The following is a 20,377-nucleotide window of genomic DNA, read 5'->3' on the forward strand; positions in this document are numbered from 1 at the left end:
GTAATGTACTCTATGTGATGCAAAATGGAGTTCCACACCTCACCACAGAGCTTCCAAAAGGTTGCGGCTGACATACTTGAGCTCCCATTCACAAGTTGTGGTAACAGGTATGCTCTAGTTCAAGATTATTTCTCCAAGTATGTCAACCTCTATGCCATTTCAGATCAGCACTCCACAACAGTAGCTATTCTGAACTTACTGGCACATGGACGTGATTTGTAGCTTGGCAGATAGCTAACAGCTTACTTAATCAACATCATGGGGGTACACCAGGTAAGTTTATGAATGTTTATCAGAAGTGCTTGTAAAAAAGATCTATGTTCTTCAGGGCTTAGCCGAGAAAAATAACAAAGAAGGGGAAAAATCCACAGCTGTGCTTCAATTATTTTTTTTCAGTGCAATAAAAACTACAGTAAGTCCTTATGGATACACAGTGCTGCACAGTCAATGCTCTACTAACATTCATAAAAGGTGGCACTACCTAGTATAATGCACTATGCCACTATGTCTCTTTGAGCACAACCTCTGAGGCAGTTCTTGAATACATCCAGGGAGGGTTACTTCTTTTGGTCTGGTTGTTCTTCAGGAGCACAGCATCTCCAATTTTTATTCAATAAATCATTTATTTGTCACATGGAAATTATACAACTCAACTATACAAGATTTTTCAGTGCTTTTATTTTTCAACATAATCCCCGACAAGGGCAACACACTTACTTGTTCCAGCGGTCCAGTGGAAAAGAACTCTATAGGTCAGGACCCTAATGATTCTTCCACAGCTTCCATGACATCATTGTCATTGGCAAAACTTTTGCCAGCTAAAGTTTTTTCAAGTTGGGGAACAGGGGGAAGTCCAAGGGGACCAGGTCTGATGAACAGAGTGATAGATCTTGCATAATCATGTCCAGGGCAAGGCCAAGGTTTTCTCTGGTGGTGGCAGTTGATGGTCTCGCTGACCTCAGCTCCTCTTCAGCATTCTCCCTGCCACACTTAAATTCTTGTACCAAGCGTTTGACTGTGGCATATGAAAAGGGCTGCCCCTGACCAAATTGGGGCCCTAAGCGAAATTTTATTTGGAGGCCCCCATCCCAAATGTATCATATGTATCATAGGTACAAAATGACTGTACAACAACTTGCCATTTAACTTGACAACCTTTACTGGCAATAACAAATGTACTGTAGATACAGTAGTTTGGCTGTATGAGTCAAATAAAATAAAAAATTCAACCTGAAATAAATAAATAAATATTAAATAAAAATAACTTCAAACTGAAATAAATAAATAAACAAATCTGAGTCACAAATAGCCATCAATTACTCATCAAAAGAAAGTAACTTCCACCACCTCAATCCCCCACCCTTGATTAAACACTGAAAGTAAAATAAAAGAGGGAGACAGGTTTTTCCTATTTAATCTTATTTTGTTATATTTCTCCCTCTTCCCTCTCTGGGAGCATCTGACCTCCCGGCCCCGCACATACCCCCGAGGCTCGGGTCTCCCCCTCTGTGGAGCCCGCCCTCCCGTCCCCGCACACACTCCTGAGGCTCTTTTGGACGACATGTCGACAACTCTTCACCTGCTACAGCTCTGCAAGTGCCTGCCAGCGCACCCCTCTTATTGTTCTTATGTCAAGTGCTGTCAATCATTGCAGCGACGCATGGGCTGTCAGGTCTCTTTTCTCCTTCCTCGAGCTGATCCTCACGGTAGCGCATGTGCACATCCATTGCGCATATGCGCAAATGCGTCCCCTCGCGCAAAATGTGGCCCCCCATGGAAGATGAGGCCCTACGCACAGCGCGTGTTCTGCATTTAGGGAGGGGCGGCCCTGCATATGAAGGGGCATTGTCATGTAAAGTATTGAGCATATGGTGGATTTCAGATGGTGACATTTCTTTGACATGAAAATATGTGATCTCAGCACAACACTCCAACTTTTCAATTTTGAACAAATCACTGACCACTATTCACTTCAAGAATCTGCAAAAATAAAACAAAAAGAGTTTGAAACATGAACATGGTTAATGATAATAAGGTAAGGTGGTAGATTATAAAAAACTTAATTTGGCTTGCTTAGTTATCCATTTTCTGTGTTAGGCTCCAAACTTTTCAGTCACCCCTTGTAAGTGATAACCCTAGCAGGCTATGCTAACTAGCTTCCTCTTTGTGATTGTTTGTGAAAATCTCAGCAGCTCAGTATGTCCACCCAAATGTTGAATTTTGACTGACATCTTAACGCCACAAAGGCTTGTTAAGAAAAAGGGGAGGTAAACAGAGGCGGCTTTACACAGGGGCCAACAGGGGCCAGTGCCCCTGTAAAATTACTCCTGGCCCCTGTTGTGGCCCCTGTGCTGAACAGATAATACGCGTATTAATTTCTTACGGCGACATGCGCTGGCTCGAAGATCGGAACTAACACGACGGAACGTTCTACACGGACTCCTTAAAGCGCTACACACACACCGTGCGTTCCCTGCAAACTTTGGATGTGAGAGCTAACAGCGAGCAGCCCTGCCCCTGCATGTATTGCTGCAAAGAGGCGAAGGTAAGGAAAACGATTCAGTTTCGTAACGTCAGTTTTTGCACATGTTCGTGTTTTACTGATGTTGTTCACTACAATAATAAAATCGGTTTTTATTGCGCTTAATCACGCCTTGGTCCTGCTATGTTTGTGAATAAGCAAAGCCATTGAAGTCAGTGAACATGATGTCATGTTCACCAAGTAGCTTTATCTTTCTCAAAAGTCCGTTGTACAGCGATGAGTAACTTAATAATGGGTGAAATAACCGACAGGATTTAGCCTACTTGCTTAATGAAAAACTTGAATGGCCTTGTGAGACGTAGATGTTAATCCTTTCCGTTTTCTTTTTAGTAGGCTATCATCATGAAAAGGAGAAAGAAGGACATTATGTCCTTTTTTGCCCCAGTAGGCAAAAAACATAGAGAGAGTGAGGAAGATGAAGGTCATGAAAGAGCTCAGGAGCAGGAGATAGAGCCAGAAGAGGAGAGAGAGCCAGAAGAGGAGAGAGAACCAGAGGAGGAGAGAGAACCAGAGGAGGAGAGAGAGCCAGAGGAGGAGAGAGAACCAGAGGACGAGAGAGAACCAGAGGAGGAGGTTGGAGAGGTGGAAAGTGAGGCATCTGAGAGGCAATCTGAGAGTGAGGTGGAAGACATTCGGGCTCAGATAGAGGGACAGAATGAGGGACAACCAGATTCACCTTGCATGTCAAGCACAGCACCATCAGGTTTGTGAGGTTGAACAAATGTGTGTGTGTGTGTGTGTGTGTGTGTGTGTGTGTGTGTGTGTAAGCAGTGTAGGCCTAATTACAATTCATATACCCTGTCCATGTAAAGTGTTAAGTCTGTCTGTAAATAATTAATAAATAGACCAGATAAATTAAGAATGATAAAATAATGTTGTTCTCAGTTGCACTCTCATGTTTACTGTATTCATCTGTTTCCAGATATTAGCAAGTGCAGGGACGACAGTCCTGTGCAACCACACCTAAAGACCTTCCCTACCACATTAATGGGGGACAGGAGGCGCAGTTTCAGAGCCCGTTGGTATGGAATCCACCCCTGGATTGAATACTCTGTGGTGAAGGACTCAGTGTTCTGTTATGCATGCCGCCATTTTAGCCCAGCAAAAGCATTAGCAACTGTGTTTGACTCACCATTGGGTTTTAGAAACTGGAAAAAGGCTGAAAGAGAGGGAGGTTTTTCAGTGCATACAAAATCTGATAGGCACAAGCAAGCAATGATTGCATGGAGGGATTATCAGAGGGCTGTCAAAACGAATGCAACACTTGCAAATGTCCGTAATAAGGAGCACACTAAACAAGTGAAAGAAAACAGAGAGTACATTAAAACAATTGGTGAAGTGCTGTTGCTTACAGCTAGACAAAACATAACACAGAGAGGACATGATGAATCTGAGGAATCTATCAACAAAGGCAACTTCAGAGAAATTCTTGATACAATTGCCCATCATGATGCACTTGTTAAACATAGATTGACCACCATTCATAATGCAAAATATACAAGCAAAACAATTCAGAATAAGGTGCTGGATTGTTTGGCTGAAATGGTCCGGTCAGAAATCACTGAAGAAGTAAAAAATAGTGAATTCTTCAGCGTCATGGCAGATGAAACAAAAGATGTGTCAAAGAAAGAACAGATTTCTTTTGTACTCCGTTACTATTACAATGGAGCCATCAAGGAGAGTTTTCTTCATTTTGAATGTGCAGATGCTGCAGGGCTTACAGAAAAAATAGTCCACTTATTGGAACGTCACGGGCTTGACTATAAAAAACACCTTATAGGCCAAGCATATGATGGCGCAGCCGTGATGAGTGGGAAACATTCAGGGGTGCAGGCGAGAATCAGAGAGCATGCAAAATATGCCTTCTACGTTCATTGCAGTGCACACTGTCTGAATTTAGTGCTAGTTGATGCTGTCAAAGCTGTCCCAGAGGCAGAGGAATTCTTTGCTTTGTTACAGAGTCTCTATGTTTTCACTTCTGGATCATATGTACACTCCAAATGGCTGACTGTACAAAGGGAGATGTATGGCAGCACAAGAGAGCTCCAACAATTAAGTGACACACGATGGGCATGTCGCTTTCTAGCTCTAACTAACATAATGGATAGATTACCTGCTCTTAAACGGGTGCTGCAAGAGGTGGCACAAGAGCGCAGAGGAGAAAAATCTTCTGAGGCCCGTGGTCTTCTGGCCCAGATTGACTTTGAATTTGTTGTGCATCTAGTTACACTTCGTAAATTGTTTGGGGAAACAAAGCTTCTTTCTGATATGCTCCAGTCACCAACCGTTGACCTTTCAAGAGCTGTTGAGTTAGTTGAAGCTTTAGCTCAGACTTTGAATGATTTCAGGCAGGAGACATTCTTTGATAGCTTATGGGGTGAAGTGTTGAGTATTTGTGAGCAGTGTGATGCTGCTACACAGTCAGTGGCAAAACGGCAAAGAAAGCTAAGCTCCAGACTCTGTGAATATCACATACTAGGCACTGTTGGTCAGAGGGAGCTAGACTGTGACAAAGAAACATTTCAGACTTCATTTTTCTATCCTGTCGTTGATTGCATGCTTAGTGAATTAAGCAAACGTTTCTCAAAGACCAATTGTGAGCTGATGTGTAGTATCCGATCTCTCAACCCCAAAGTGATGCATTTTTAAAAGACACCACTTTGTTTGAGTTTGGTCGTTTGTATGATGCTAATATTGATGACCTGGGACATGAGCTGCATCAATTTAAGAGACTTTTAGAAAGAAAAGTACAGGGTGGTGTGATTGAGAAGCCATCAGACACAGTAGCATTGACACGCTTCACTGAGCCATATAAAGAAGTATTTGTTGAGCTCTTTAGACTATGCAAAATAGCTGTGGCACTCCCAGTGAGTTCCGCCTCTTGTGAGCGGAGTTTCTCCACCTTGAAACTGGTGAAGACCTACCTCCGGTCCACCATTAGTGATGAGCGTCTAAGCAATCTTGGGGTGCTCAGCATTGAATCTAGAAGGTCCAAGGCTTTGAACCTTGATGCATTTGTAGACCGTTTCTCAAGGAGTCACAATAGCAGAATCTTGTTGTTGTAATGTTTCAGCCTACTGTTCTGCAAATGCTATAAGGTAGACCACTGTATGTGAATTTTCTTTCTATTGTTCCGGGTTACTATACATAAAGATAGTGTAATTGTACAGATAAAAGTGTTATTGTGCAGATAAAAGTGTTATTGTTCAGATATAAGTGTCATTCTATACAGATAAAAGTGTTATTGTTCAGATATAAGTGGCATTCTGTACAGATAAAAGTGTTATTGTACAGATATAAGTGTCATTCTGTACAGATAAAAGTGTTATTGTGCAGATAAAAGTGTTATTCTGCAGATGTAAGTGTCATTCTGAACGGATAAAAGTGTTATTGTACAGATATAAGTGTCATTCTATACAGATAAAAGTGTTATTGTGCAGATAAAAGTGTTATTCTGCAGATGTAAGTGTCATTCTGAACGGATAAAAGTGTTATTGTACAGATATAAGTGTTATTGTGCAGATATAAGTGTCATTGTACAGATATAAGACAAACATTCATAAAATAATGTGTTTTGTTTTGTTTTTAAATAAACTAATCATTTTGAACGCATCAATATTTCCCTCTTTTGTCCTTATATGTGCCCCCCTAAAAGAACAATGGCCCCACCTCGGCCCCCCCGGTAATTCTGGTCTAGAGCCGCCCCTGGAGGTAAACATCTTGTATAATTGACTTTACAGGACTATGACATTCAGTGATGCACCACAGATTTTGACAGAATGAGCATCTCCTGTCAGCATTGAATGCTTGAGTTTAATTGCTCTTTCCAATATTAGAAAAATAAAATATCAGAAAATCTGCCTCACTGTCAGCTCCGCTGAGGTTGTGCTGATTTTAGGCTCTTGTGTCTGTTTTGCGAGCCTTGATGGAGCTTATGTGAAACTTTTATCTTAGTGAAGAGGTGTGGTTGACCCTGCTGCTAGGTGTGATGCTTTCTTTTAACAGATGTGATTGGTTGTCACAGACATGCCCTTTTGTGAGCCTGCAAGGTGTGGACACCCAGTGGAAATGAAATGAACTGCATCACAATATGAGACGGAGTGTGTTGTCATTGGTAGTGTGATCACTCTGCTGAGGAAAGATTGATACAGACTTAAGTCATCTCTGCTGCACTGTTGCATTTTTCCGGTTTTTCAAATATCTTAGTATTGTGACAATTTTATTTCTGGCATTATAGCCTTATTTTGTTAAGTGGGAGATGTGTGCATATCCCAAATATTGTGCCTGCACAATCTCATCTGTAGCATTTCATTTACTCATTTTGTGTTTACAGACCGTTCCTCCAACTTCTTTGTGTTTCCACCATTTTCTCCTCTGCTTAGGAAACTCTTAAGCCTCTTAAAAGCCCTCCTCCCTGCTCCTAACAGTCTTTCACCTTAGGAGCTCTCCTAAGGTCTAAGATGATTTTTGAATAAGTTATATCTTTACAAGGACCTAGTCTTAATTTTAAGGGGAAATTCTAAGAAAACATCACAATTCGAAGGATTTTCTTAGAATTTCATCACTAGGAGCAACTCTTAGCAGTAGGAAGCTTTGTGAATACGGTGTCTTCAACATTTTTCAGTTCAAGGACCTTTTAGCTGAAAGAGAGACAGAGCAGGGACCCCCTAATACATGTACTGTATAAAATTGAGTTGCATATTAAGCTGGGCCTACAGTAACGTGTAGAGTGACCTTAAGTGCCACAGGCTGCTCTCACAAATTTTTCAGATATTTTCCTATGAAATGCAATACAGCAAAGTTTGTACATATCTTATGTATTTTGAAAGGCTGCAATCATGTAGGCTAACCAATGTGTTGATGGCAGTAAACAAGGAAGCAAGTTGGGGTGGTGGATGAGACTTTCGCGTCACATGTGGAGTCTGTGTAAACTTTGAGTGAACTTTTTATTTCAAGGTACGTCACTTTCATGAGAGTCTCTGGGTGGCAGCTCCCGAGGACTGGCGTTGGGAGCTCCGTTGGGCAGTCGGTCGTGTACCGTAAATGCTAAATTAGACAACTGTTAAGACTTTTCAATAATAGAAGCTGACATAGCTTGGTTGCTCTCTAAAAGTACACGTGAAACTTGATTTAATTGTCCAATTTGTGCTTCCTGATTAGCCAGTGCCTGGTGAACTGAATCTGCGGGGTTCATGATAATGGCCAGTTCCTTCAGTCAGGACTTAAATACCTGAAGGAATGAGCCAGGACCCACAATACAGATCAGTGAAAGGTGCTTTTATTTACAAAAGGTGCATGCTCAAAATGTGCCAAGAAGTGACTAAAACAAAGACGATGACGGGGATCCAGGGCAGGTGAAGGAGTCCGGGTGAGGGAAAGCAACACGACAGGGCTGGGTGAGGTGAGGCTGGGGGCAGGCGGGTGGCAGGGCTGCTAAGCAAAAATAAAGCATAAATCCAAAACCCATCAAAGATCCAAAATAACACAAGAGCACAAAGATGAATGTGGCAGAGAACATTACCACTGAGGTTGAAACAACAAACTGGCAAAGAGTGGAACGTGAAGCTGTGTGAAGTTTTGGACTGCATGAAGTGGAGATGAGAGGTAAATCAGGCTCATGCATTAGAGGTGCATAGGTGAGTGAGAATGGGAGACGGGTGCCCCCCCCCCCCCCCCCGAAAAACACGGGGAAAAAAAAACCACAAAGGCTCGGACGAATCCTGACAGCAACCCAGTAGGCTGGCAGGGAAAGCCTGTGGGAATATTTGCTTTATCTCTGAATCAAAGTCTTTCATAAGCAATATTTACCCATGCGATTCACAAAGCATAAGAGTAGCTACTCTTTGGTTTCTCAGACAGAATTTTAGTGAATTTGCTTTGAGAATTTATTCAAATGCATCTCAGATTAATCAGAGGTACTGCTGCTGTGTGTTGTAAAGAGGACCTTTTAGCAGGGTAACCAAGCACCCTTATGTATTTACATTATTCATGAGAGTGATTTGGATAATGCTGCCTCTGACTATTACTCCTTCTATGGTGTGTTAACATGTATTAAGACTGATTTGATGAGATGTGAATTCATGAGGAATGAAGGTGTCTATTACCACTGGAGTTAATAAGGTTGACTGAGCAAATGGTTCAAGCAAATTTCATGCAGTTCGCACTCATGTAACATTGATGTAATTCTTTAGGAACAATACATTTAAATCCCTGTATGTTAGCACCATGCACATCTGATTTACAGTAAAGGAGCCACTAATCAATTCTTAGGATATTTAAAACAGCCAGTACTGCTAGTATGCTAACCTGTGTGAAGTTTTGAAAAGTTCGAGCTTTTTAGATGCTAATCGGGATAAATCACACAACATGAACAAAATACCATATCTAGAGGATAAATATAGCAAAGTGCTGTTGGTGCTACATGCTACTTCATGCTGCATTCTCACACGCTGGAGTCCTCTTGTTTTGTGTCTGCTTAATAACTGTCTTGTTGACTTCATCTGCATTGTCTTATCCCACCATTTCCATCAAAGTCAAACAGTGCTTTGTGAATTTGACAACTTGGTCACTATCAGCTAGATGTTAAGGAAAAGGACCTGAAAACAACCACAGGAGATTTTGGTATCACTTAAAGGGACCAAACAATTTTAGTATTTTTGACTTCCTCTATGTCTCTAGTTTACATTTTGGTATGATAGACCTGCCTATCTAGTAGCTTAATACATTTTTTTGGATGATCTTTGGGTCCTCCCCAAAATTGAAAATAGTCAGAATTGAGGCTTCTCCAAAAGGGACAGTGTCTGCCTTATCACATGAATCTTGGGAAATAATTATCAGAATGTCACCAAATTTGGACTGAATGTTCACAGACAGTTGTTGCACACAATGTAGCAAAGATTTCATCAGTACCTTGCTCCTTTTAAAAAATGTACACACCTAAACACACATGAATTATAGGCGGACATGGAATAAGGAATAAAAAATCCAAAAGGCATGTATATATGTGTTTGCCATTATTAATGTAAATAAGCCAATCACCCCAAAATTGCATTTATATGTGCACTGTAAAAAATTTAACTGTAAATTTACAGTAATTTACTGGCAGCAGAGTAGCCAGCTAATTGTTGTAAATTTACAGCAGTATTACTGTAAATATCATTTACAAAATAGTACTGTAATTTTTATTACAGTACTATTCTGTGATTTTCATTTCAATTTACAGCAATTCCATGTTAATATCTCCTATTACTGTAATATTTATTACAGTACTATTCTGTGAGTTTCATTTCCATTTACAGCAATTTCATGTTAATATCTACTATTACTGTAATTTTAATTACAGCACTTTTCTGTGATTTTTATTTCCATTTACAGCAATTTCATATTGATATCTAGTATTACTGTAATTTTTATTACACTATTCTGTGATTTTCATTTCCATTTACAGCCCTGTCTTGTAAATTTAATTCACAGTATTTGGCTTTCAATATAGCAATCTAATGGCAGCACTACATTTGATCTAGCTACTTAAAAACAGAGCAAATGCAATTTAGTATAAAACATTTTATTTGACTGACCAAACATTTTTTGAACAGACAATGTTCTAGCATTTTAGAACAAATGCAAAAAGGGATTTCAGCTGGGACATATTTAGACCAACAAAACATTCCTCACACTGCCGTCCCTCTCCTCCCTCTCTTCCCACTCCACCTTTTCCTGCTGCTCTGTCCCTTTTACTATAGAACATTATATTAGAACATATTAAGACCAACAAAACATTCCTCACACTGCCGTCCCTCTCCTCCCTCTCTTCCCACTCTACCTTTTCCTGCTGCTCTGTCCCTTTTACTATAAAACATTCTATTAGAACATATTAAGATATTATTATAAGATATCTTTCTCTCCATTTTCCTGCTCCTCCGCCCCTTTTAATATAAAACATTCTATTAGAACATTTTTAGACGAACTAAACATTCCTCACACCACCATCCCTTTCTTCTTTCTCTCCCCTTTCCTGCTCCTCTGTCCTTCTCACCTCCTTCCCTGTGTGTATGTGTATGTGTGTGTGTGTGTGTGTGTGTGTGTGTGAGGGGGTACGTGTTGACTAATTTACAAAGTCCCACTTGTAATCCATAAGCTTGCGCAGAAGTGTGGCAACGTGTGGATTGACATTGTGTGGCTTCTTTTGCACTTCTCTTCCAGTCTTCTTTGACACCACTTTTCCTTGTTTGGCTCTCGTTCCCCTCTCAGGATTTATATCGATGAACCGTCTGAAATTTTTAGATGGAAAACACAAAAAAATGCACAAAATAAATACATGCACTTAGCAATCCGATATCCTCTACTGCCTCTGACATTGTGTGTGTTATGAAGTTCCATACATATCAAAATGCGTGTACAACGATCAACTGAGCGTGTCACAAGTGCATGCTTTGACGCCTGCGCAGAATGCCAGGGTTTGTTTTCCCACTTAAAGCTGGAGTCAGTAAGATGGAGAGGAGAGCGGACTTCGCCAGAAAATTTGAATGAGCACAACTGCCAGGTCCCTCCCCCTCCCCCTCCGCTGCCAGTGACAGAGCATTTGTGGGGGAGCAGAGCTGCGAAGCGTCTGCACGAGCAATGATTGACAGTTGACGTAGATTCTCCTCTGGCTCTGATTGGTTGTTTGAGTCGGGAGCGGTGGATTTGCTGATGGTTTTCTGTATAAACCATCAGCAGCTTCACATTACAGTAGCGGAGTGATTAGGCTACCCCACCCCAGTCTCCCCGCAGGAGGAGATCCCTTAGTGCTGATGATTTTATTGCAGAGATCAGTTCATCTCTGCTTGTGGGTGTGGCCTCACAGCGAATATGGCGATCGTATCATTCTTTAAAGTTATTTTTCTTCATACTATTATTTTTCTTAGGCTGCCTGTGTTCCACGCGCATATTCATAATTGATCTTTACATAATTTTATTATTTTTGATAAGTGTAGTACCTATATAAATTTTCACGCGGCTAGTGAAAGATCTTCTTCAGCTAAGAGTTACTCTTGGAAACACATTCTTCTTTCACATCGCTCTTAAGAGGCTCCTAAGAAGATCTTATCACTGAGAGCTTCTTAACCAATCTGGGAAACACGGCTTGTGGTTGTGACAGAGAAAGCGCTGCAGCTTCCAGCTCAGGCTGCGTCTTGGCTCATTTGCTTGCTGGTGGGGGAGGGGTGTGCGTGCGTGCGTGCTGCGCAGCCTGTGAATAACATAGACTTAGGTGAATACACAGAGCAGAGGAGCAGAGAAATGAGAGGGCTGATACTTTGTGTATGCTTTTCGGTGGATTTTTCCACTACGGCAGATAATTTTGTCATCTTGTAGAATCTGTAAAATTTTGATTTCAGGGGACAAGACATTTATTTGTGCAACGGCGGCCTGAAACGCGAGCGATTGCGTCAAACCGGAGCGGAAATAACCGGAGAAAGAAACAACGTGAGAATCCGGTCAAATTTCATAATAAAACGACAGCTCCGAGCACTGACCCGGTGGAGCCAGAGAAAAATAATACCTTGAAAATAAAACAATTACAAATCGTCACAGTGACACAGTGTTACATGATTCCGATCAAAGACAAGGGACGGGTGCTGACCGGTGCGTAACGAGTCAGGGATGACCCGGTGTGAAAAAACCGGTGTTCGTCGCCGTGCAGTTGAGAACAGCGGAGTTTCCTCCTGTGGTCAAGACGTACTGTACATAGCCAACTGTAAACTTGCCACCTTCTCATGGTGCATTTCATTATTATAAACTTCAACCTAAAGCTGTCTGTCCTCAGACTGTCCTGACCTGTCCGTCCACATCACACAGGGACATGGAGCTGCTTGTGTCATTGGTTACTGAGTTTTATTAATCAGGATGATTACATCAGGGTGCATCAAATCAGTTTATGTTATGTGATTTAAGAACAGTAGTTAAATAGCCTAGAGTTTACTACAGTACTGTATATTGTATGTCCTCCTGCTCACAGATGCCACCTGGTGGCTGTTTGAGCACATTGGCTTCTCAGGAAAATGTAACTGAGCCTCCACTAAAAAGGCACGGGATTCACAGGTGAATCTCCTGAGAGTCATGCATGAAACAGGCAACATGGAAGTAGTACCATCTGTATGTCGGTGAAAGTGTGAGAGCTGCTGACCTTTGAATGAACTCCAGCGTACAAGCCGCCTCATCCTGGTACTGCAGGTTAAAGTTGTAATATGACGCAAAAAGCACTGCAAGGCCAGACACAAAGGTGGTCCCCTCACACACCACCTGGCCCTCAATGCTCAGCATCCAGTGCCGAGTATCACCTGAAACAAATAATTTAGGATTTCATATATTTCCAATAAAGAACAATGAAAGATTAATGGTTATGACTGGTAGCATTTGATACAATATACTTAGAGCACATACCAACGAGTATCAACCGAGGACTGGCAGGCAGGGTAAGTGCCTCTTCGACATCAGCAGCTGATGCACCTGCCTGCAGAAAAAAAAAACCAATTATTTGTGAATTCTTACCTTGCTCACAACATTGACCTAGTCTAGTAGAAATGGCTGTGGAATCCCACAAACTGACACATTTCCTACTGAACAGGAAAAGTCCATTCCATTTCATCAGCTTACAGATATAAACAAAACAATAACATGATACAAAAGTCAAAAAATAAAGAAATCTTCCCAACCTGATTTGACTAATTTGATGACCTGCCCATTTGATAATGTTCCAATTACATTCAAAACAAAAACTGTCCTGCCCTAGGATTCCACAACCATTTCACCTGGACTTAAACGCAACAGACTCTTAAAAAAGCATGACACACATGCAAGATGTCAGCCACATGCATCCAGCATGTCTTTGGACCATTGCCTGTGTCTTGGCTGTGCATGTCCTAAGAAATGAACATGGTGAAGTAATTATTGATAATCACTGAGTACCTACAAGCAGAAATACACACAGGCAATGCAAGCAATGTCACACAACAAGCATTAATAAAAGACAAGTGCACTTAAGAGAAAGGAACTTACATCAGCTTGAAGGAGAAGTCCTTCCTTGTCCTCCTTGAAGTGGGCCAAGAGAAGTGGCACAGTGGAGGAGGCTACATCAACTCCCTCTCCTGGCAGGGCAGACTGGACATCTTTGTTGCTTGCCTTCTGCTTCAACAACTCAACAAGTGGTGCACCCCACTCAGCGAGTGACTGCTCCAGCTGTCTGCGGGCATCTTTCTCCGTCAGAAGTTTGAAATGTGTCAGCATGCCGATTGGAATGAAAAGAAAAGGCCAAGCTTTTTTCAAATCCCCAATGGTAGGGGCTGGGGTGGCATTTATCATGTGACGTTGCAGACTGTACGTTGACTTCATCAGTTGATTCACTTCTCCTCTTTCTCCACCGGCTACACCCTCTTGTAAGAAGAGCTCCACCATCCTGTTCCTTTCTTCTTCAAGATGCTCACGGGTATCACCAGGCGCTATATCTGGTTGCCAACTTGTACAGCTGTACATGTCAGTGTACCCTCTCTTTCGTGTGCTACTTTCTGCTCTAGAAGAACGGCGGTGTGCCAAGTAGTTGCCCTATTCAGGTGCTCTATGCGGCTTTTCAGCTGCGCCAGAAGTGATGCATTTAACGCCTGATCCTTCTGTATCTGTATCTTCAAAGCTCTTTGGGTACTGCCTGACTATGTTACGACAGATTGATTGACACTGTGCTCTGGTGGGGTTGGCCTCAATCTTTCGTATTTCATCAGCAAGAATTCGAATCATTTGCCGGCGATGAGCAGGGAGTGGTCTCTGTTCCTTTTCAAGGGCCAGTTGAAGTTCTTCTGGCATATTGCCCCACTGAACCTCAAATGTCTCTGACCAGGTGATGGATGCGAGAGATCTCGTGGTGGAACTTGATGTGGTGGAACGTCTTGGGGTGGTTGAGGATGAGGAGCTTGATAGTGAGCTGGAGTCATTGGCGGGGCTCAGTGAGCTAGAGTCATTGGCGGTGCTCGATGACAGGACTGAACGGTTTGGAGTGTAGCCCTCTGGCTCTGAAATACAAGGCACTAAGTACAGAAAAGTACACAAAATATTAATAGGATAAAAATATCACGAGGCAAACCGACTCTCCAAAACATATCTAAGGATATATACTAGTACTAGTCCAAGTAGTTCTTGTTCAAACCTTAACCAACTGTATAATAGTAGGTGGATTTTGTGCAAAATTGTTACGCAGCAGATAAAAGAACCAAATTTGTTACACATGTCCATTAAGGGTGGTCAGAAAAGTGATCCCATGTGATCAGTGTACAGTGTAACAGGGCAAATTTACTGTCCTGGAAAATAACTCAGAGCCACTGGCAACAAAAGCGAGTACACTAAAAAAGCTGCAGTGCGCCGATGGGTTACGACTTGCAGTGACTGTTTAAAAATGTATTTAATATGTTTATTCAGTATACTCTCTACCGGTGTTGTCAAAAGTTTATTATTCTGTGGGGAAAATTCCACACCATGGCCTCCCTACTTAATACTCAGTTTTTTTTTCTTATATTTTCATTATTTTTGCTAGACTATTACCTTTTTGCACACACAGTATCATATTTTGGACTACTTATTTTCGTGTACACTATGATTTGTTGTTTCCACTTGTTTTTATCTGCCACGTAACAATTAAGCTTTCTATCAAGGATAAGTCCCCTTCAATTAATGGCAACTAGCCTTTAGTCTGATCTTAGTGATCTGTCAGTGATCTGAGACATTAATGAACATCTTCCAAAGAGTCCATGTATTTAGACACATTACACACATTACACATTAATTTCCAAGCACTGAGGATTTTCCTGCACTGAATTGGCCTGAGCAATTCTGAGATGTCCTCCTCTCTTACATATTGTAGATCCTCTGTACTTTCCACACCACAGTGCCCCTAAAGTGAAATGAGCCCCATAAAATGGCAGTTGTTTGAAGCCTCCAAAGAATTCAGCACACATATCGGGAAATATTTCTTCATTTTAAAGCCTTGTGGAAACAATTGAAGCGACCCAGTCCGTATTTGCACGGGCTTTTAATTTGAAAAGCATGCCGGAAGTGTTTCAATACGTTTGTAAACAAGATCGACGTTATTAAACGCTGATAATGTTGTTAATATGACTGTATAGTATAACGAGACGCGTCGTGAATGAAGCGTCGAAGCCACTAGAAAGTCTGTCGCGAGCGTAAAAGCGTTAGCATAAAGTGCAAAGTCGCGCTAGCCTTATGCTAATAACCAGCATAAGGCTAGCGGCTTCCTGCATTCCAGAATGAACGTAGCATAACGCTCGCCTTCATGCTGGCTGTTATCAACATTAGTCTGGTTCTTACCTGAATTGAATCTTTATTCGAGCAAGGAAGTGTCTCTGTCGGAGGTAGAGCCAGGTTGGAGACCGAACGCCGAAGCAAAGGGGAGGAGGGAAATGCGTTCCTTGAGACTGGATTGGCTACACGGCTTTCAGCAGCTGTGGCGTTGCAATTCATTATAGCATTCTGCTGTGGATTCAAATATCGGCGCGGGTTGTCCACACAAGGCTCCCAGAATGCAATTTTCCTTGCAGCAACTTGCCGTATTCCACAGAAACGGGAGTGGGCTGTAGAATTTCACCGTAAATATACAGCAATCGTTAACAGTGAAACAATGTCATCTTATCATAAAAGTAGGTTAGTAGATTATTCACCTCACCATCTGATGTCACCAGCCCCTGACAGGTAACTAGTGCAGCCAGAACTTCAAACAAACAAATAGAATGGGGCCCTATTAGTCCAGGGGCTAAAGGGATCGTTTTCACAACTTAGTAGGCCCCTATCACCCACGGGGACCAAACAATTTTGGTATTTTTATCACTCTACAGGTCTCTAGTTTATATTTTAGTATGATGGTCCTGCCTATCTAGTAGCTTAATTATAGTTATCACTCTGTAAACAAACTTACACCCATGTAGGCAAAACATTACAAATAGGTCGAAAAAATAACTAATAGATATCCCTATGAAACTTGCCCAGTTGATCATTCATATTAAGACAAGTATTTTTTGTATTACAAATTTTCTGAAATATTTTATTTAAATATGCACCAATTTAGTTAATGAAGACAATCACAAGGAGGGGAAATTGATTACGCAGTTACTGTGCTAACACTCAGTGTTACTGTAGCCTACAGTAGGCCTACTAGCACTCAGAGCTGCCCAGTTGCTATTTGACCCATAACTAGGAGGCAAAGGGAGTGCTACCGCTTGCCAAAGGTGGACTCCCAGGCTAGCAGAGGGAAGGAGGTGCCTTATTTCTCCATTGTAGACCGTCCTAAAACAGGGGGGCCCACCTGCTGCCCTCATCCTTGATCAATACTTCCTAAGAAGTCAGCTGGATAAAGTCCAGGAACAGGTAAGGATATCAGTAACACTGCCATTGAGGAGGAGGAGGTGGTAAGAGAGGATGCAGACGACACTGAGGTCAGTATGCCGGTCAGAGAGAGAACCATGGAGCAAAAGGTTAGAGTTAGATGGCCTAGGGCAAATGACAGTAATCAGTAATCTTAAGCAGGCTTAAAGGAAATGCAATAGAGAAGTTAGAAATGATGGGAGATATAATTTACTCATATGCTGCAGAGAGGTTTGGGGTGCATGAGAGAAAGAGGGGTGAGAGGGTACAGTCAGGTAAGTCTAGGCGGCAAAGAGAAATAGAGAAGTTAGTGAAGGAAAGGAGACAGTTAGAAAAGCAGCGGAAAAAGGCTACACAAGAAGAAAGGGAGGGAATTAATGTGTTGCAAGAAGAGTTGAGAAGCAGGATAGCAGTTCTTAGAAGGGCAGAGCATCTCAGGAAAAAGAGGAGGAAGAAGGAACATGTAAGGACAGGTTTTTTTCAGGGACCCTTTTAAGTTTGTTAAAGGATTGTTTAGCCAGGAAAAGGGAGGGCAGCTTAAAGCAGAAAGGCTAGAGGTTGAAGAATATTTGAGAAATACATTTCAGATTTAGAGAAGAATAGGATAGTTTTTATAGGTTTTTATAGGTTTTGATAGGTTTTCCACCGGATATCCCTCCATTAGGAGGGATAAAGCATGAGATGGATGTCAGGCCACCTAGGTGGAAGGAAGTTCAGGAGGTGGTCAGGCGTGCAAAGGCTTCTTCAGCCCCAGGGCCTAATGGAGTCCCCTACCAGGTTTATAAAAATGCACCTGATATCCTTAAATTTTTGTGGAAACAGCTAAGAATAGTTTGGGAGAAACAAATTTTCCCAAGAGCATGGTGTAGGGCAGGGGGTGTCCTCATTCCTAAGGAGAAGGAGTCTGTGGACCTTAGCCAATTCTGAATGATTTCTCTCTTGATTGTGGAGGGAAAGATTTTCTTTAGTGTAGTAGCGCAGAGATTAGCTAGCTACTTAAAATAGGAATAGCTTATTAGATACTATGGTGCAGAAGGCAGAAATACCAGGTTTTGCTGGGTGTTTAGAGTATATTAGCATGATCTGGCACCAGATTCAGGCAGCGAAGATTAAGAAAAGGGATCTGCATGTAGTATTTTTAGATCTTGCAAATGCGTTTGGTTCAGTACCGCATAGCCTCATTTGGAGTGAGTTTGACTACTTCAAAGTGCCACATGTAGTTGTTAAGTTAGTGAAAGCATATTTTCAGGATATTAGGTTGTGTCTAAGTACGGCAGGTTTCACAACAGGTTGGCAGAGGCTAGAAATAGGCATCATGGCAGGGTGTACAATTTCTCCATTAGCATTTACTATGGCGATGGAAGTAATCATCAAGGCTTCTAAGTGGGTGGTAGGTGGGGAGAGGTTGCATCTTCCACCACTTAAGACTTACATGGATGACATGACACTGGTGACCACAACAATGCCATGTACAAAGAGGCTACTAGAGAAGGTAAATAAGAACCTCAAGTGGGCCACCATGAAGATCAAGCCTAGTAAGTCTAGAAGCATCTCGATACGTAGAGGGAAGTTAAGTGACAGGAAGTTTGTCATAGATGATGAGGAAATCCCAATAATTAGAGAAAAGTCAGTAAAGAGCTTAGGTAGGTGGTACAATGTGGAGTTGAATGATGAAGAACAGGTGGTGAAATTTAGAAAAGATGTGGCTGAAGGATTGAATAGAATAGATAAATCAGAGCTTCCAGGAAAGTTGAAGTTGTGGTGTTTGCAATTTGGGCTATATCCTAGGTTAATGTGGCCATTGTCAATTTATGAAATTCCAATATCCGTTGTGGAGAGAATTGAAAGGTCAGTTACCTCCTATATTAGGAAGTGGTTGGACTTAGGTGCCTAAGTAGTGTTGCATTGTGTCGAAAAGGGATACTTCAGCTGCCAGTATCTAGTTTAACAGAGGAATTTAAATGTACCAAGGTCAGGACAGAGCTCTTGATATCTGGGAGTAAGGACGTGGTAGTTAGGAGTTTGGTTCCAAATCCAACCAAGGGGAGGAAGTGGAACCCAAGATCGGCAGTTCAGGAGGCAGAGGCAGCTCTTAGGCATGCAGAGATTGTAGGTAATGTTCAGTTTGGCCGGGGAGGCCTGGGGCATGGCACAGGCAAACCGGTATGGAATAAAGCAGGTCTCAAAGATAAAAGAAAGCTGGTTGTGGAACAGATACGTAGACAGGAGGAGATATTAAGGGGTGCAAAGGTAGTGGCCCAGGCTAAGCAGGGACAGTGGTTGAACTGGTAAAGTGTAGAGAAGAGGAAGCTTAGTTGGAGGGACCTGTGGAGTATGGAGAAGAATGGTATTAGGTTCCTGGTAGGGGTTGCATACGATGTGTTACCAACCCCCCAGAACCTAAAACTGTGGGTAAATGGGGACCCATCATGCCCATTGTGTTCAGGTACTGCAACCTTAAAGCATATTTTGTCAGGCTGTAAAGTTAGCTTGTCATAAGGCCGGTATACATGGCGACATAACCAGGTGTTGAAAAGTTTAGCTGCAGGCATCGAAGGGAAACGAAGACAGGTAAATTCAGAGGGTTTTAAGAATAGGAGTTTAGCAATTCAGTTTGTCCGTGAGGGGGAGAAATACAGAAGGGATAAGTTAGTAAGGAGGCAAGGGTGTGGCCGCCTAGAAGGTGCTTGTGATTGGGAAATGCAAATAGATTTAGGGGGAAAACTTGTTGTTCCCCAGGAAATAGTTTGTACCAAGCAGAAGCCTGACATAGTGTTGTGGTCAGTGAGTCAACGGATAGTTTATTTCATTGAGCTGACAGTTCCTTGGGAAGACTCAGTGAAAGAAACCTATGAAAGAAAAAAGCTTAGGCATGCAGACTTAGAAGCAGTAGCTGAGCAGCGAGGATGGAAAACTAGGATTTGTCCAGTGGAAATGGGGTGTAGGGGATTCATAGCAAGATCAGCTGTCTCTCTCCTGGGGGAACTCGGAGTGCGGGGACAGAGTTTGAGGAAGACAGTGAAGGAAATGACAGAAGAAGCAGCCAGAGCTAGTCAGTGGATTTGTATGAGGAGGGATAATGTCAGTTGGGGGCCAGCAGGGGGAACTACTACGAAGGGTACATAACTCCTTGAGATCAGGTGGAGAGATCCACCAATCAGTTCTATCAGGAGAAAATCCAGGAAGAGGAGGGTTATTTAAGTGTGGGAGTGGCCTATTTGAATCCCTTTTGTTTGAGACCATGCAGCAAGGTAAGTGTGTTTGCTGATCCTGGGAGTCTATCTTCTCTATCACCTTTAACTTTAGCTTAAATTGGAGTTATGCTATGTAATGTGTGAAATAGAGTATGGTGAATGTGCTAGGACAGGTAGTATCGGCACTGGAGCTCGCATGTACGGAGCCTGGGTTTGTTGAAGGTGGCAGTGCTGTTTGGGC

General features: G+C 42.1%; 1 protein-coding gene across 10 annotated transcripts in view; it reads right to left on the reverse strand.

Annotated features, from left to right (window-relative positions):
• Nucleotides 1–20,377, reverse strand: part of LOC125900952 (uncharacterized) — a 61,768-nt gene that overhangs the window by 10,551 nt on the left and 30,840 nt on the right. For 4 of the 10 annotated variants that reach the window (XM_049596277.1, XM_049596276.1, XM_049596275.1 and 1 more), the window contains exon 1: nucleotides 1–1,433. This exon is cut by the window's left edge and continues 1,089 nt beyond it. The exons of 1 other annotated variant lie outside the window; for it this stretch is intronic. The gene's annotated coding sequence lies outside the window, so the exon portion shown is untranslated. Of the gene's footprint in view, nucleotides 1,454–20,377 lie in introns of those variants that run through there. 5 more of the 10 variants (XR_007450910.1, XR_007450909.1, XR_007450907.1 and 2 more) reach the window with 3 other exon arrangements.

This window comes from Epinephelus fuscoguttatus, linkage group LG14 (genome assembly GCF_011397635.1).
Source record: "Epinephelus fuscoguttatus linkage group LG14, E.fuscoguttatus.final_Chr_v1".
NCBI lineage: Eukaryota > Metazoa > Chordata > Actinopteri > Perciformes > Serranidae > Epinephelus > Epinephelus fuscoguttatus.